The following is a 17,054-nucleotide window of genomic DNA, read 5'->3' on the forward strand; positions in this document are numbered from 1 at the left end:
AGTATCCCATATGCCTTCCTAACCACCTTATCTACCTGTGCAACTGCCTTCAGTGATCTATGGACAAGTACACCAAGGTCCCACTGTACTTCCTATGGTCCTACCATCCATCATATATTCCCTTGTCTTGTTAGTCCTCCCAAAATGCATCACCTCACTCTTCTCAGGATTAAATTCCATTTGCCACTGCTCCGCCCATTTTACCAGCCCATCTATGTCGTCTGTAATCTAAGGCTTTCCTCCTCACTAGTTACGACACCACCAATTTTTGTGTCATCTGCGAACTTACTGATCATACCTCCTATATTCATGTCTAAATCATTAACGTACACCACAAACAGCAAGGGTCCCAGAACCAATCCCTGCGGTACGCCACTGGTCACAGGCTTCCAATTGCAAAAACAAGCCTTGACCATCACCCTCTGCCTCCTGTCACTAAGCCAATTTTGGATCCAATTTGCCAAAGTGCCCTGGATCCCATGGGCTCTTACCTTCTTAACCAATCACCCATGCAGGACCTTATCAAAAGCTTTACTGAAGTCCATGTAGACTACATCAACACACCTCATCTACACACATCGTCACTTCCTTGAAAAATTCAATCAAGTTAGTTCGACACGATCTCCCCCTGACAAAGCCATGCTGACTATCCCTGATTAATCCCTGTCTTTCCAAGTGGAGATTAAGCCCGTCCCTCAGAATTTTTTCCAAAAGTTTCCTTACCGCTAATGTTTGGCTCACTGGCCTGTAATTACCTGGTTTATCCCTACTACCCTTCTTGAATAATGGTACCACATTCACTGTCCTCCAGTCCTCTGGTACCTCTCCTGTGGCCAGAGAGGATTTGAAAATTTGTGTCAGAGTCCCTGCAATCTCCTCCCTTGCCTCACATAGCAGCTTGGGATACATCTCATCTGGGCCTGGAGATTTATCCACTTTTAAGCCCGCTAAAACTGCTAATACCTCCTCCCTTTCAATGCTAATTTGTTCAAGTATATCACAATCCCCCTCCCTGATCTCTACACCTACACTATCCTTCTCCATAGTGCACACAAATGAAAAGTAATCATTTAAAACCTCATCTCTGTCCTCTGGCTCCACACACAGATTGCCACTTTGGTCCCTAATAGGCCCTTATCTTTCCCTGGTTATCCTCTTGCTTATAAAATGCCTTAGGATTTTCCCTTATCTTGCCCTCCAGTGTTTTTTCATGCCCCCTTTTCACTCTCCTAATTACTTTTTTAAGTACCCCCCTACACTTTCTATACTCCTCTAGGGCCTCCGCTGTTTTCAGCCCTTTGAATCTGCCATAAGCCTTATTTTTTTCTTTATCCAATCCTCTATATCCCTTGACATCCAGGGTTCCCTCCTGGACTTGTTGGTCCGACCCTTCAGCTTTACAAGAACATGTTGGCCCTGAACTCTCACAATTTCCTTTTTGAAATGACTCCCACTTGTCTGATGTAGACTTTCCTACAAGTAGCTGCTCCCAGTCCACTCTGGCCAGATCCTGTTTTATCATATTGAAATTGGCCTTACCCCAATTCAGTCCATCTTTGTCCTTTTCCATAACTACCTTAAATCTTACAGAGTTATGGTCACTATCCCTGAAATGCTCCCCCACCGACACTTCTACCATTTGTCCCTAAGATTAGGTCCAGTACCGCCCCTTCCCTTGTAGGACTTTCTACGTGCTGGCTCAAAAAGCTCTCCTGGATGCACTTTAAGAATTCCGCCCCATTTAGGCCTTTTGCTCTAAGACTATCCCAGTTAATATTGAGGAAGTTGAAATCCCCTACTATTATTACCCTATTATTTTTACACCTCTCTGAGATTTGCCTACATATCTGCTCCTGTATCTCTTCCTGACTGTTTGGAGGCCTGTAGTACACTCCCAGCAAAGTGATTGCCCCATTTTTGTTTTTAAGTTCTATCCATATGGCCTCATTTGAGAAACCTTCTACGATATCATCCCTCCTTACTGAAGTAATTGACTCCTTGATCGATAGTGCAATTTCACCTCCTCTTTTACACCACCCTCCCCCCCTCACCCCGTCACGCCTGAAGATTCTATACCCTAGAATATTGAGCTGCCAGTCCTTCCCTTCCCTCAAGTATGTCTCATTAATAGCAATAATATCATAATCCCATGTGTTAATCAATGCCCTCAATTCATCTGCCTTACTTGTAAGTCTCCTTGTATTTAAATAGATGCAATTTAGCCTTGCATTATTCGCTTTTGCCTTAACAGGTCTATATTTGCTCAGCCTTCCGGACTGACTTAATTTCTCTTCTATATTTGGCTGTGCATCACCCCCTACTGTACCTCCACTCTGTATCCCACCCCCCTACCACATTAGTTTAAACCCCCCCCCCTCCAACAGAACGAGCAAACGTCCCTGCAAGGATCTTGGTCCCATTCCGGTTGAGGTGCAACCCGTCCAACTTGTACAAGTCTCAGCTTCGCCAGAAACAGACCCAGTGATCCAGGAAACTAAAGCCCTCCCTCCTGCACCATCTCTTCATCCACGAATTAATCTGTTCTAGCCTCATATTCATATAGTCACGTGGCACCGGGAGTAATCCAGAGATTACAACCATTGAGGTCCTGCTTTTTAATCTGCTACCTAGTTCCTTAAATTCTTGTTGCAGGACCTCATCCCTCTTTCTACCTATGTCGTTGGTACCAATGTGAACCACGACCTCTGACTATTCACCCTCCCCCTTCAGAATGTCCTGCAGCAGCTCCATGACATCCTTGACCCTGGCACAAGGGAGGCAACATACCATCCTGGAGTCACCTTTGTGGCCACAGAAACGCCTATCTGAACCCCTTATTGCAGAATCCCCTATCACTATAGCTCTCCCACTCTTTTTTCTCCCCTGTTGTGCAGCTGAGCCACCTGTGGTGCCACAGACTTGGCTCTTGCTGTATTCCCCCGAGAAGCTATCTCCCCCAACAGTATCCAAAGCGGAAAATCTGTTAGAGAGGGAGATGGACCCAGGGGATTCCTGCACCATCTGCCTAGTGGTCACCCATTCCCTTCTGCCTGAGCAGTCTTTACCTGCGGTGTGACCACCTCCCTGTACGTGCTATCCAGGATGATTTCGGCCTCGCGGATGCTCCACAGTGTCCTCAGCCGCCGCTCCAGATCCGAAACGCAGATTTCGAGTAGCTGCAGCTGGAGATACTTCCTACACATCCGTTTGCCCTGACTTCCCACATTGCACAGGAGGAGCACTGCATGCTGCCAAGCGGCCCTGCCATGACTTACCCTTAACCTACTCCCTTAAATTACTCATACATTAGAGATTATTTACACTAGGGACATTGATTCCCTGAAAAACACTACTTGCTATATAAAAAACCTGTAGACCTTACCTTTCTCTTTACTTTAGTTACTAACCCAGCTTACCTGTATAATCACCCCGACAGCTCTCTGTTTCCCTGATCGCTCTGTTGATTGTGACGTCATTCTGATGTCACTTTTCGATTTTCCCCTGGCTCTGCTCCCGCTGTGTTTTCTCTCTCTCTCTCTCTCTCTCTCTGGTGACAGTAATCCTGATTTCCCCATGTAAAGGGGACAGTAATTCTGATCTCCCTGTGTAACAGGGACAGTAATCCAGAAACCCTTGTGCAAAGGGGACAGTGACCCAGGTACCCCTGTGTAAAGGGGACAGTGACCCAGGTACCCCTGTGTAAAGGGGACAATGATCCAGGTACCCCGTGTAAAGTGGACAGGGGTCTTGATATCCCTGTGTAAAGGGGACAACAATCCTGATCTCCCTGTGTAATAGGAACAGTAATACTGATGCCCCTGTGTAAAGGAGAGTGATCCTGATTCTCCCTATGTGAAGGGGGGCAGGAATCGTGATCACCCTGTGTAAAAGAGACAGTGATCCTGATCCCCCTGTGTAAAAGGGACAATTATCAAATGCGGACAGTAATCCTGCACCCCTGTGTAAAAGGGATGGTAATACTGATCCCTCTGTGTAAAGGGGAAGGTGATCCTGATCCCCCTGTGTAAAACTGACTGTAATCCTGATACCCTGTGTGAAAGGGTCATTAATCCAGATGCCCTTGTGTAAAGGGGACAGTGATCCTGTTCCTCTGTGTAAAAGGAGCAATAATACTGATTCCCCCTGTGTAAAGGAGACAGTGATCCTGACCCACCTATGTAAAGGGGATTTTAATCCCTGATCCCCCTGTGCAAAGGAGTCTATGATCCTGATTCCCCCTCTTCTCTGTAAAGGAGACACTGATTCTGATCCCCCTGTGTGAGGCGAATGGTAATCCTGAACCCCTTGTTTGAGCAGGATGGTAATCCTGAACCCCGTGTAAAGCGGATGGTAATCCTGAAACCCCTCTGTAAAGGGGACGATAATCTTGAAACCCCGTTGTTATGGACAGGTGGTAAGTGCTGTGGGTGGTTCCCACTGTTCACCTCCCTGGGGGAGGCGGTAGCATAGTGACATTGTCATTCGACTAATAATCCAGAGACTCAGGGTTTGCTCTGGGGACATGGGTTCGAATCCCACCATGGCAGAAGGTGGAATTTGAATTCAATTAATAAAAATGTAGAATTTTTAAAAATGATGGCCGTGAAACCATTGTCGATTGTTGTAAAATTCATCTGGTTCACAAACATCCTTGAGGGAAGGAAATCTGCTGTTCCTACCTGGGGCTGAATTTTAACTCAACTCAGCGGGGCGGTCAATATTACACGCAGGGATTCATTAGAATGACGGCGCCAAGCCGCCCTCCCCATATTTTGTGGGGAGAGGCGGGGCATTTGGCACAGTGAGAGAGTTTTTGACAGTTGTGCAGCAGGCGCTGGGGCCCTATTTTAAGCGCCTGACAGCTGTCAAAGAATACTTACCTGATTGCTGAAGAGTGGGGCTGCTGTCAATCTGGCAGCAAAGCAGAAAGTGCTGCAGAAATCCAGCAGGTCAGGCAGCATCTGTGGAGAGTTGAATGTTAACTCTGCTTCTCTCTCCACAGATGCTGCCTGACCTGCTGAATGACCCCAGCACTTTCCGCTTTGCTGCCACATACTTACCCTGCTGTGTCCCAGAGTCCTGTGAAGTTGCGATCCTCTTCTTCCATTCAAGTGACACATTCCTTCTTGTTGGCGTGCCACAGCTGGGTGAATAATCTTAAATTTGCACATTCCAGGATGTGAGACTCAAATAGACCATAAAAGGTATTACAGAGGTTTACAGAGAACACGCTGACATAAATGGGAATGCACGGGTCTCACAGCAATATAAATACGTCTTTCACTAAATGTTCCTCACCAATGTGTGTGTCCTTTTCTCTGTGCGAATGATGTGTGCAAGCATGTGGCGCCAATGTCACACCCCTTTGCAGCGTTGGCCCTTCAGGTGAGCCAACGTATACAATATCATTGCCATGCCACCATTGCACATGAGCATCTCCACAGATGCAGTGCCATGGACATTGGCTCAGTCACCTGCTGCCTGTAATGGTTTACACAGGGATGCTGCAGATGTGGACTGGTGCGCAGCAGGTGAGCGAGGGTGACGTGTGGCTTGCAGAGCTCATGCCAGTTCCTATGGAGCAGACAGCCTTTGTCTGATAAACCACTTCTGTACATCCCTTGCTCACTGCTAAACCTGCGTGCAGATAAAGGCCTGCTACCCGACCTGAACCCGACGGGACCCGATGACATGTGTTGGGTTTGGGTCAGGTCGGGCCGGACCCGGGTCGGGTCAGGCCAGGTCGGGTTGGGCTGGACACACATGGTAAATGTTCTGTCGGCAAGTATTGAAATTAAAAAACTTACCTGAGCTGGGAGTCCGTGACAGAACTGAGTCTGCACAGTGAGCGAGTGATATCACTATGACGTCATTACGCATGCACTGCAGTTTTCTGCAGGTCCGTGTCAGGAAGGTAAGTAAAGGGATGGTGGGGTCGGGCTCGGGTCAGATCTAGTCGGGGTCAGGCTCAGGGGAAAATCGGAGGGACTCGGGCCGGGTGGGGCTCAGGTCCGCTGTGGTTCGGGTTGGGTTCTTTTTCCTGACCTGAGCAGGCCTTTACGTGCAGAGCCTGGGTGCCATCGGCCCTCCCATGTGTCTTTCATGTTGTCGGTCCTCAGCGTCCTTATAGTCTGAGGAGGAATCCTGTTGACGTCTCTCCTCATCATGCCAGGCCTGGTCCCTATTGGGTGCGTCGTTGTGCAGAGCAGCAAACAAAGGATCTGGCCTTTTCTGTCATAGTACAGGGCATCAACCTATCCATCCAGTCATTGGAGGCGCTTTTTCAACATGCCGATCTCCTGCTCAATGGTGGCTCATGTAGCTCAGTGGCTGGCTACAAAGTCAATAAGAAATGAAACCGGACGACCACCCGGCATCGACCTAGGCATCGGAAATGACAACAGCAAACCCAGCCCTGTCGACCCTGCAAAGTCCTCCTTACTAACATCTGGGGGCTTGTGCCAAAGTTGGGAAAGTTGTCCCACAGACTAGTCAAGCAACAGCCTAACATAGTCAGTCATACTCACTGAATAGCTTCCAAACAATGACCCAGACACTGCCATCACCATTCCCGGGTACGTCCTGTCCCACGGCCAGGGCAGATCAAGCAGAGGTGGTGGCACAGTGGTATACAGTCGGGCAGGAATTGCCCTGGGAGTCCTCAACATCGACTACAGACCCCAAGAAGTCTCATGGCATCAGGTCAAACATGGGCAAGGAAACCTCCTGCTGATTACCACCTACTGCCCCCTCCCCCTCAGCTGATGAATCAGTAGTCCTCCATGTTGAACAGCACTTAGAGGAAGCACTGAAGGTGGCAAGGGCGCAGAATGTACTCTGGGTCGGGGACTTCAATGTCCATCACCAAGAGTGGCTCAGTAGCACCACTACTGACCGAGCTGGCAGTGTCCTAAAGGACATAGCTGCTAGACTGGGTCTGCGGCAGGTGGTGAGGGAACCAACAATAGGGAAAAATATACTTGACCTTGTCCTCACCAATCTACCTGCTGCAGATGCATCGGTCCATGGCAGTACTGGTAGGAGTGACCGCCGCACAGTCCTTGTGGAGACGAAGTCCCGCCTTCACACTGAGGATACCGTCCATCGCGTTGTGTGGCACTACCACTGTACTAAATGGGATGGATTTCGAACAGATCTAGCAGTGCAAAACCGGACATCCATGAGGCGTTGTGGGCCATCAGCAGCAGCAGAATTGTACTCAACCACAATCTGGTAAGCTCATGGCCTGGCATATTCCCCACTCTACCATTACCATCAAGTTGGGGGACCAACCCTCGTTTAATGAAGAGTGCCGGGTTGGGGGGGGGGGGCATGCCAGGAGCAGCACCAGGCATACCTCAAAATGAGGTGTCAACCTGGTGAAAATACAACCCAGGACTACATGCACGCCAAACAGCATAAGCAGCATGTGATAGAGCTAAGCGATCCCATAACCAACGGATCAGATCTAAGCTCTGCAGTCCTGCCACATCCAGTCATGAATGGTGGTGGACAATTAAACAACTAACTGGAGGAGATGGCTCCACAAATATCCCCATCCTCAACGATGGGGCAGCCCAGCACAGCAGTGCAAAAGATAAGGCTGAAGCATTTGCAACAATCTTCAGCCAGAAGTGCCGAGTTGATGATCCATTTAGCCTCCTCCTGAAGTCCCCAGCATCACAGATGCCCGACTTCAGCCAATTCGATTCACTCTGCGTGATATCAAGGAAGTACTGAAGGCACTGGATACTGCAAAGCTATGAGCCCTGGCAATATTCTGGCAATAGTACTGAAGACCTGAGCACCAGAAAGTACCGCACCCCTAGCCAAACTGTTCCAGTACAGCTACAACACTGGCATCTACCCGGCAATGTGGAAAATTGCCCAGGTATGTCCTGTACACAAAAAGCAGGACAAGTCCAACCCAGTCAATTACTCTCAATCATCAGTAAAGTGATGGAAGGTGTTGTCGACAGTGCTATCAAGCGGCACTTGCTTAGCAATAACCTGCTCACTGACGCTCAGTTTGGGTTCTGCCAGGGCCACTCAGCTCCTGACCTCATTACAGCCTTTGTCCAAATATGGACAAAAGAGCTGAACTGAAGAGGTGAAGTGAGTGCCCTTGACATCAAGGCAGCATTTGACTGAGTAAGGCATCAAGGAGCCCTAGCAAAACTAGGTCAATGGGAATCAAGGGGAAAATTCTCCACTGGTTGGAGTCATACCGAGTGCAAAGGAAAATGGTTGTGGTTGTTGGAGGTCAATCATTTCAGCTCCAGGACATCACTGCAGGAGTTCCTCAGGGTAGTGTTCTAGGCCCAACCATCTTCAGCTGCTTCATCAATGACCTTCCTTCATCAATGACCTTTGGAATCCTGAGGCGAGTAACCCACCTCCTGACTCCCCAAAATCACCATCCACAACGCACAAGTCAGGAGTGTGATGGAATACTCTCCACTTGCCTGGATGGGTGCAGCTCCAACAACACTCAGGAAGCTTGACACCATCCAGGTCAAAGCAGCCCGTTTGACTGACACCCCATCCACAAACATTCACTCCCTCCACCACCGATGCACAGTGGCAGCAGTGTACACCATCTACAACATGCAGCAAGGCTCCTTAGACAGCAGCTTCCAAACCCGCGACTTCTACCACCCAGGAGGACAAGAGCAGCAGATGCATGGGAACACCACCACCTGCAAGTTCCCCTCCAAGTCACACACCATCCTGACTTGGAACTAAATCGCCGTTCCTTCACTGTTGCTATTTCAAAATCCTGTATCTCCCTTCCCAACAACACTGTGGGTATACCTACCCCACAAGGACTGCAGCGGTTCAAGAACCACCTTCTCAAGGGCAATTCGGGATGGGCAATAAATGCTGGCCTAGCCAGCGATGCCCACATCATAGAAACAAATGAAAAAAAAACTGACCACAATTGTGTTTTGTTTAAAATGATGAGTTAGCTCCTGAGTGTTTTGCTTGCCAAACAAACAGACAGTGACAGGTTTTCTTGTAGGTTTAAAACAGAATATTAAGTATTTATTGAACAATAATCATTCCTGAAATGTTCGCAGCACCACTCAAGGATGCATTCACTCTCACATGCACTGTCAAGGGAAGATAGATAGAAGGTAAAGCGTAAGAGTTCAAGTTGTGATAGGTGTTCGTGGTTTCTGATAAACCTGTTGAATCTTCTAAGTAGGACAGTCTCTTTTAAAGGTGCAGGCCTGGGTGTTTGTCGTCTTGAACTTTTTGAGGTGTTGTTGATTTCTGGTGGTTAATATTTCAGACTGGAGGTGGCGGTCACCTTCAGTTCTGCGCTACACGAAGTTGAAATGTAGAATTAGCAGCAGGGCTTCTTGTTCTTTAGGCGGGATCTTTCCACAGCCCTTGGCTGGACTGCTTTACTGTGATCTCACTCTCTGTCCAGAGGGTTAACTTTTAAGGTCACAAATCCATCAAATTAGAATCTTTGTTAGTTGACACATGGCCTTCTCATTGTGTGACCACACAATCGGCCAGGATGTGGAATCCATGGTTATCTATTGATGTCTCGATGAGTATCATTCTGTTATGATGTGTCCACTTCACACTTTCTGTGTCTCAGAAAAATTCCATTCAATTCAGGAATGTCCCTTGATGGTTTCAGGATGGGTGGTCGACACCTTTAAGTCTGAAATGTATCCTTTTGTCCTTTTGAGACTGTGAAGCAGTGTTTGAAAACAGGCCAGTTCATCTGACCTTTGGCGGCCATGTTGCAGCACATTGTCTGCTTTTTTAAAGGAAAAGTCAATTTCAAAAAGTCTACATTGAATAAAGTTTGTATCATGTGGCATCATGTAAGAGAGATGATCCTGATTCTCTCTCCCCACCCATGTAAAGGCGACTGTGATTCTGCTATCTCGACACTCCCTTGGAGAGCTTCCGAGACCCCGAATCTCCTTGCAGAGACCCCAAGACCCCAAACTCCACCCCCCCAATCCCCGCAGAGCGCTCAGCACTGCAGTCCAAAAATGGCCCCTGCAACACCCTCTCCCCCCATACAGTGCTGGTCACAGCTACTTATCCATCGTGGCAATGAAGCCTCCTCGGTACTACCAGCTTTCAACCGTTGTGAACCCAAAGGCATGTGAGTGCCGCCTGCTGTCCACTTAATCCCAAGCCCCCCATTAAATCGTGACAAATGAGATGCTTATGTATTTAATGTAAGTGTTCTACAATTTAAAATGCGTTCCTGTCGCGTTGGGGTGTCAATTCTGCCTTGTTGCTTTCTTACTGCTAACAAAATCTGGAACCGGCGTCACGATGCTGGATTTCCGGGCGGATGCTTCCGACGCAATTCTGTGTCCCCATGCTTTAAACACTTGCACAAAATTCTGCCCAATTAGTGGGGAATTAAGAACAATAGAACTTTTCAAATGAAGCAGGATTAGTCAGAAAGAGGTAATTGAATTAGGCTGTGGGAAGGGAGAGGAGGCTGATGGAGGTGGGGAAGAAGAGGGAGAATATGCAAGAGGGGAGAGGAAGGAGAAAGGGTGTGGGACAGGAGAGTGAGGGAGAAGGGGACAAGGAAGCAAGGGATAGGAATGAGGGAGCTGAGAGGGATGGGAGAAAGATGGGGCAACAAGAAAGGGATACGAAGGTCGACGGAAGGAAGGTAGTAAAGAGATGCAGAGGGGAAGTTAATGGAGAGGGAGTGGAATAAAGGGGAAGGGCAGAGAGGAGAGAAGCAACAGTAAAGAAATTCATGCAGCTGCCAATCATATAAGGTCAGAGGGAATAATCAGGGATCATTCTGTATTTGACAGTGAATACAGAGTTACACCAATATTAGTACAGGATCAAGATTAGCTTTGGTTAAATAGTCTGTGACTCACACATAAATAACAACTTGGGCAGGAGTACCAGAACAGTGACAGCTCCAAGGAACTATAGCCAAGTAGAAATTACTGCCTTCAGGAGAGGAAGAGGAGAAAATCAGTAAAATGGTCTAATCAAACAGTAAATCAAGTTTCTCCTCCTAATCACAATCCAATGATGCCTGCTGCATTGTGTGTTTGTGGGTGCAAAGTTTAGTCATTGCAGTGTAATAAAGTTGCATTTACTTATATAAGTTCTGATGAAAGGTCACTGACCTGAAACGTCAACTCTGCTTCTCTCTCCACAGATGCTGCCTGACCTGCTGATTATTTCCAGCATTTCTTGTTTTTATTTCAAATTTCCGGCATCTGCAGTATTTTGCTTTTATTATATTGCATTTACTTATGTTTTGTAATGACATGCTACAGCACTTCCTGTAATACAGGCCACTATGAGAAAACCTTTCTGATGCTCAAGATACTTTCTCATAGCCTCTTGATTACTTTTCTGGATTTAGATAAGGATGGTTCATATTCAGAAAAGAAAATGGAATAAAGATAATGCACACCATTTGCTTGATTTTGTTATGCCAGCGGGGCACCTGGCGCTGGGCCAAAAAGGCATGGGGAACCTTGTCTTGGCCTTTCAGAGCCCCCCGGCGCGATTTTCCAGCACTCAGGCACTTCTGTACCCGGTCTTGGGATCCCCGTCCCTTTAAAGATGGGGATCCCGCCTCCAAGAGCTGCCAGCCAATCAGAGGGCCAGCAGCTCAGTCGTATCGGCAGCACCACCGGGAATGGTGGCCACTGCTGCTACAGCAAAAGGCCTCGGACCCAGGTGCAGTGCTGGAGCCCAGACCCAAGGTGAGTATGGTGGGGTCGCCGGGGCCAGTCTGGCAGGCCCCTGTGAGGGGCAGGGAAGGGTGGTTCAGGGAGGTGCAGGTTTTCCTTGTGGGGGCCCTCCATGGGCCACAGATTGCCCATGGAGGAGGGTGCATCCCCCTCCCCACAGGCGATTGCCTTGATTTACTCGGCAACCTCCCCGCATGGCGGAGGCTGCCCTCTCCCCCCGTCCTGCTGCTGATTTAATCTCAACAGCGGCAGGGAGAGGCCCTTAAATGGCTGGTAATAGGCCACTTAAAGGCCTCTGGGCGGGAAGGCCATTTTCGGCCTGTCCCGCCCCTGACAAAATTGCATTGTGTTGGGGAGGTGACAGGCTCTGAACCAGTCTCTGCAGGGGCCCATAAAATTCAGCCCAAAAGTGCCAGACTAAGAATAAGATGCCATGTGTGCATGAGTCACTTATTTAGGAATAAGTTAGCAGGTAAGAATGACACACAGTTTGTACTCAGAAACCTGAGAAGCAAGTCATTTCTGGACAGGTTCAGGAGCTTGTGTGAGCACGTATGTGACCTTGGGAACTTAGTAAAGATTGCATCACATTGCTGACATGTTCAGGAAGCTGAACAAAGGAAATATGTAGACAAATTTCTGAGAAGTGCAAAAATAGGGCAGGAAAAGTGGGGAATTTCAACTACACTAATATTAACTGAGAATCAGTGTAAATGGTATAAAGGGCACAGAATTCTTAAAAATGCATTCAGAAGAACATTTTAGCAAATACAGAGCAAGCCCAAGAAGAGAAGAGACAGTTGTGGACTTAGTTTTAGGGAATGAAGCTGGGCAGATTACGGGTATCAGCGGGAGAGCATTTTGGTTGTGATTATAGGAAGAATTTTCCCTGCCCTGGGTTGACGGGCTATTCGGGGGGTTGGGGGGTGGTGGTGGGGGCTATGGCCAGGAAGATAGCGGGGACCTGCGGCGGGATGACTCCCCGACACATTCCCACCACCTGGGAAGTTTCCCACAGGCAGTCCAGGATGCAGATTTGCTGCCCGCTGAATGGAGGTGGACAGCCAATTTAAATAATTAAGGCCCCAATTAGGAACGATTCAGAAGACAGCCAGCATTTTGCCAGCAACGAAGCAGCCCTATGCCATGTGGAGAGGCTGCCACCTCAGTGAGGCTGCTTCCCTGTGGGGGCCAGCTGGTGAGGGGCCATACCCCGAAGAGTGGGGTGCCAGCAGCAAAGTCTGCACCTGTGGGCCAAACGCTGCTGCCACAGCAGTTTCCCATCCATTCCGAGGGGCCTGTCTGCTTGGTCCCTCAGAATTTTTATTTTAACTTTAAGCTTCCGAGGGCACCTCCATTTTGAGGTGCCCTCGAGGTCTCCTACCTGCCTCAGCAGCACCCACCTCTCCTGGTGGGGCTGCCAAAACTCTAGAGCTGTGATTGGGTAGGGAGCCTGCGCGCTGTCCTTAATTGGATGGCGAGCGCAGAAAGGGCCAATTAGGAGGTCGCCTCCAGGAAAGTAGCTCCCCCTGGTCTGGCTCTCGGTAAGTGCAGGCTCGGGACCCCCATTTGGTCCCAATGTCGGGCTCCCAAAGCCCACGGGAAAATCTTGCCCTATAATTCAGTTAGATTTAGCGTAGTTATGGAAATGGACAATGGTAGACCAGGAGTAAAACTTCTCAATTGGAGAATGGCCAATTTTACTAAGGTGAGATGTGATTTAGCAAAAATGTACATGAAACTGCTATTTGAAGGTAAATCAGTTTTCCAGATGTGGTCTCACCAAAACCCTGTACAATTGTGGTTATACTTCCTTATTCCTGTACTCCGATCCCCTTGCAATAAAGGCCAACATGCCATTTGCCTTCCTAATTGCTTGTTGTACCTGCATGTTAACTTTCTGTGTTCCTTGTACAAGCACACCCAAGTCTCTTTGAACATCGACATTTACTAGTTGCACAGCTTTTAACAAATATTCTGCTTTTCTATTCTTAGAACCAAAGTGCACAACTTCACACTTCCCTACATTATACTCCATCTGCTATCTTGTTGCCCACTCACTTAACCTGTCTATATCTATTTGCTCCCTATCTGTGCCCGCCCCACCTACCTTTGTATCATCAGCAAACTTAGATACATTACTCTCTTTCTCTTCATCTAGGTCATTAATATAGATTGTAAATAGCTGAGACCCGAGCACTGATCCTTACGGCACTCCACTATTTACTGCCTGCCAACTTGAAAATGCCTTGTTTATGCCCACACGTTGCTTTCTTGTCTGTTAACCAATCATCTCTCCATAATATATACCTCCAACTCTCTGAGCCCTTATCTTTAACCTTTTGTGTGGCACCTTATCGAATGCCTTTTGGAAATCCAGGTATACAACATCTACTGGTTCCCCTTTATCTACCTACTAGTTACATCCTTAAAGAACTCTAATAAATTTGTCAAACAGGATTTCCCTTTAGTAAAACCATACTGATATGTTTTAATCATACTGTGCATTTCTAAGTGCGTTGTAAAGGCTTCCTTAATAATAGATTTCAGCATTTTCCTAACGACTGGTGCTAGGCTAACTGGCTTGTAGTTCCCCGTTTTCTCTCCCTCCTTTCTTGAAAAGTGGTGTAACATTTGCCAACTTCCAATCTGATGGGTCTGTTCCCTAATCTAAGGAATTTTGGAAAATCACAGCTAATGCATCCACTATATCGGCAGCTGTCACTTTTAGAACCCCAGGATGTAGGCCATCAGGGCCTGGAGATTTATCAGATTTTAGTCCCTTAAGTTTCTCCAATACCTTTTCTCTGCTGGTATCAATTTCCTTAATTTCCTCACTTTTTGTCCCTTAGATTACTGCCTATTTCTGGTATGGAACTTGTGTCTTCTACTGTGAAGACAGACAAGGTATTTGTTCCATGCCTCTGCCATTGTGTCAGAGCAATGGGAGGCATTCAAGGGGGAGGTAGTGAGGGCTTAGAGCAAATATGTTCCCACAAAGAAAATGGGTAGAACTCCAAAATCTAGAGCCACCTGGATATCAAGGAGCATACAGAGTAGGATAAGGCAAAAAAAAGGAAGTTTGTCAGATACCCAGAGCTCAATACTGCAGAAAATCTAGAGAAGTATAGAAAGTTCAGGGTTGGAATTAAAAAGGAAATTAAGAGAGCAAAGAGATGGCATGAAAAAATGTTGGCAAGTAAAATCAAGGGAAAGCCAAAGCCATTTTTATAAATATATAAAGAGCAAGAGGATAACTAAGGAAACATATAAACCAAAAAGCTAACCTGTGTGCGGAGGCTGAAGATGTGGGCATGGTTCTTGATGGTTCATAAAAGAGGGGGACAATGAAGACATTGTAGTTGAGGAGCAGTGTGAATATTGGATAGGATAAACATAGTGAAAGAGAAAATATTAAGTGGCTTATTGTCTTTGAAAGTAGATAAATTGCCAGGCCCAGAGGAAACGTATCCCAGGCTGTTAAGAGAAGCAAGGGAGGAAATAGCAGAGGCTGTGACCATCATTTTCCAATCCTCTTTGGTTACAGGAGTGGTGCCAAAGGACTAGAGGACTATTTAACGTCGTACCGTTGTTTAAAAAGGGAGAAAGGGATAGACCGAGTAATTACGGACCAGTCTGCCTAACCTTGGTGGTGGGCAAATTATTGGGAAAAAAAAACAGTATTAATTGTCATTCAATCAAGGACTGTCAGTAGAAATTTGTTAAGCTAAGGCCATATTTGTCTAACTTGATTTATTTTTTTGAAGAGGCAACTGTGAGGGTCATTGAGGCTAGCCCATTTAATGTAGCCTACGTGGATTTTAGCAAATCTTTTGACAAGATCCCACATGGCATACTGGTCAGAAAAGGAAAAGCCCATGGGATCTAAGGGAAAGTGGTAAGTTGGCTCCAAAATTGACTCTGGCGGGAAGCTAAGGGTAATGGTCGATGGTTGTTTTTGTGACTAGAAGGCTGTTTTCGGCAGGGTTCCACAGAGCTCAGTCTTAGGTCCGTTGTGTTTTGTAGTACATATCAATGATTTAAGCTTAAATGTTGGGGGCATGATTAAGAAGTTTGAAGATGATACAAACCTGGCCATGTGGTTGATAGTGAGGAAGAAAGCTGTCGTCTTCAGGAAGATGTCAATGAACTTGTCAGGTGGGCAGTAAAGTGGCAAATGGAATACAATCTGGAGAAGTGTTAGGTGATGCATTTGGAAAGGGCAAACAAGACAAGGGAATACAGAATTAATGGTATGTTACCGAGTAGAGGAACAGAGGGATCTTGGAGTGCATCTCCATAGATCCTTGAAGGTGGCAGGACAGATAGAAAAGGTAATTAAGGCGGCATTGGAGATATCTTCTATGCCTTGGCTAATAAATGAAAGTAAGAGCAGGGGTGTTCTGCTAGAACTGTATAAAACACTAGTTAGGCCAGAGTACCGTGTACAGTTCTTGTCACCAACTTACAAAAAAGATGTGATTGCATTGGAGAGACTAGAGAATGAAAGCATTGCACTTATATAGCATCTTTCACAACCTAAGGACATTTCAAAGTACATTTGGGCCAATGTACTTTTTGACATGCAATCACTATTACAATGTAGGAAATACAGCAGCCAATTTGCACACAAGCTCCCACAAACAACAATGCGATAACAATCAGATAATTTGTAATTGTGATGTTGATTGAGAAACAAATATTCATCAGGACACCAGGGATAACTCTTTTCTTTAAAATAGCACTGTGGGATCTTTTATGTCCACCAGATGGGGCAGACAGGCAGACTTGGTTAACATCTCATCTGAGAGAGGCACCTCAAACATTGCAGAACTCCCTTATTACTGCACTGGAGTATTAGCCTTGATTTTTGTATTTAAGTCCTGGGGTAAGGCTTGAACCCACAATCTTCTAACTTAAAGGCAAGAGTAGTACCCATTGAGCCACAGATGCCACACTGAGGGGAGTTAAAAGGATATGGCTAGGACTGGAGAATTTGAGCATTGAGGAAAAAAATGGATAGGCTGGAGTGGTTTTCTTTGGAATAGAGGAGGCTGAGGGGAGATTTAATTGAGATGTACTAAATTATGAGGGGCCTAGATACAGTGGATAGGCAGGATCTGTTTCTCTTAGCAGAGAGGAAAATAACCAGGAGGCATAGTAATCAGTAGAAAGATTAGAGGGGGAGTTGAGGATAAAAAAGGGGATGGAGGAAGTCACTGCCTGTAAGTGTGCTGGAAGCAGAAACCCTCAACACATTTAAAAAATATTTGAAAATGCACTTGAAGTGCTGTAACCAACAAGGCTCCAGAACAGGAGTTGGAAAGTGACTGGATA

The sequence above is a fragment of the Heterodontus francisci genome, chromosome 18 (genome assembly GCF_036365525.1).
Source record: "Heterodontus francisci isolate sHetFra1 chromosome 18, sHetFra1.hap1, whole genome shotgun sequence".
Taxonomy (NCBI): Eukaryota; Metazoa; Chordata; class Chondrichthyes; order Heterodontiformes; family Heterodontidae; genus Heterodontus; species Heterodontus francisci.